Source organism: Octodon degus, unplaced genomic scaffold, assembly GCF_000260255.1.
Source record: "Octodon degus isolate 3935 unplaced genomic scaffold, OctDeg1.0 scaffold00218, whole genome shotgun sequence".
Classification (NCBI taxonomy): Eukaryota; Metazoa; Chordata; class Mammalia; order Rodentia; family Octodontidae; genus Octodon; species Octodon degus.
In genome coordinates, this window is record NW_004524794.1 from 342,091 (window position 1) to 344,128 (window position 2,038).

The following is a 2,038-nucleotide window of genomic DNA, read 5'->3' on the forward strand; positions in this document are numbered from 1 at the left end:
CACCGCCGCCGCCGCGCCCCGCGCGCGCGCGCGCCGCCGCCCACACACTGGGCAGGCCCGCGGCCTCCGGGGCCTTTTAAGCCCGGACCGTACCATCGCGCAGGCTGGGGGCGTCCAGGGAGGGCGGCCGGAGAGCCGAGCGGCAAGACGCAGGAGTGGGAGGATGCTCTTCCCCGGGGTCTAGAGCCCCAGTGCACAGCGCAGCGCCTCGAGCGCTGTGTGGAACGCGGCCTGACGGCCGACACCCCTTGCTCAATGGCCGCGTCCTCGGAGCTGTTCCCCCCCCAGTTCCCCGCCGCGGGCCTCGGGCTACCGGGGAATCCGCGCTCCAGTGCCACACCCCCTAAGGCCCGAGGCACGCGCCCGGCCTGCCCCGCCCGGCGCTCGGGAGCGCGCCTAGAGCCACCTGCCGAGAGAGCTCGCTGGCTGGTCCAGGTCTGGCAAGTGCATACCGAATGAACTCAGCCGTCCAACCCGAGATTCCCTTGATGGTCAGTAACGCAGCGTACAAGCGCCTGGCTCAAGGATTCAAGGCCATTTACACCTACCTCGGTCCCCTAGCAATCCTCAGAGCCCTGAGTGGTCTTTTATCCCTCTGCTTTCTTTTCAAGCAGGTTTAGCGAGATCTAAGTCACCTGTCATGTAAATCACATAGAAAATTCATTGGCTTTCAGTATGCTGTATTCACTGAGTTATGCAACATTCACAGCTGTTTAATTGCAGAATGTCTTGGTGTCCCCGAAACAAGCCCTGCACTGGGGCTGGCCACTGATTTTGTACTTTCTGACTTTAGAATTACCTCTTTGGGCATCTCAGACAAATTCAGTTGCACAATATCTATACTCCATCATCAACCAAAACTTCATTTCTTTTTAGGGCCAAATAATATTCCTCTGAATGGATATACCACATTTCATTTCTTTATACATCATGTTTCCACCTTGAGATTTAGTGCAGAAACTGCTAAGAACGTGTGTGGACAATGTTAGTGTGAACATGTTTGCTTGGGTGTACACAGAGAAGTGGACTTGCCCCACTGCTTTTTTTTTAATCGGTTATGGTTTGTGGTACTGGGGATTGAACTAGGCCCTTTGCAGTGAGCTGCATCCCCAGCCTTGTTTTTTAATTTTTTTTGTCCTTGAAAGAAATTTTTTTTTTTTTGGCAGAACCGGGGATTGAACTGAGGCCCTTGTGCTTGTCAGGGAAGTGCTTATTCCACTGAGTCATCTGCCCGGCCCCCCAGCCTTGTTTGTTGACTTTTGTTTTGAGGCAGTGTATTTCTCCTTTTTCTTTTTTTTTTTGGGGGGGGGCAAGGTGTTGCTTAAGTCCCTAAATTGCCTGGGTGGGCTCAAATCTCTGATCTTCCTGCCTTACCCTTTCAGAGTGCTAGGATACAGCAGTGTACCACGACTCCCAGTTTTCAATGAATTTTAAATAAAACTGGGAATTATAAATCATCTAAATTTGAGATCTCTCGCTCTCTGTCTGTTGGCCTGCTCATGGGGAGCAAGGGAGATTTTCATGGTGAGGTCCCAGGTTAAAGAATGCAGGCGCGCAAGACAACATGGAGCACAGCAGGGAGCCGGAGCCAGAGCCACCTGAGTCTTTATTGTATAATTCTTATGCAGGTTGTTATCACATATTTACATCCTTGCATGGTGCTATAACTAGTGCTTGTGTGCTTACCTGTGCTATGTCATGGTTACAGACCTGTACCCACTCACAGCCTGTGCTAGATAGGCTGGCTCACATCCTCAGGTGAGCCTGAAGCAGTCTGGGTGGTACTTGAGATTGAACCCAGGACCTTGTACAGACTGGTGAGTGCTCTGTCCTGGAGTACAATCAAGCCAGGTATTTGATTTAATTTTTTGTGTCTCCTACCTAGACCTCTGGAGTAGCTGGGACTGCGCACCTGTGCCACTATGCCCAGCTCCCAAGTTAGATTTTCTCCCCCTTTCCCTCCCCCTCTCCTCAGAGCCCTGCATGGTTCTCTCTCTCTCTCTCTCTCTCTCTCTCTCTCTCTCTCTCTCTCTCTCTC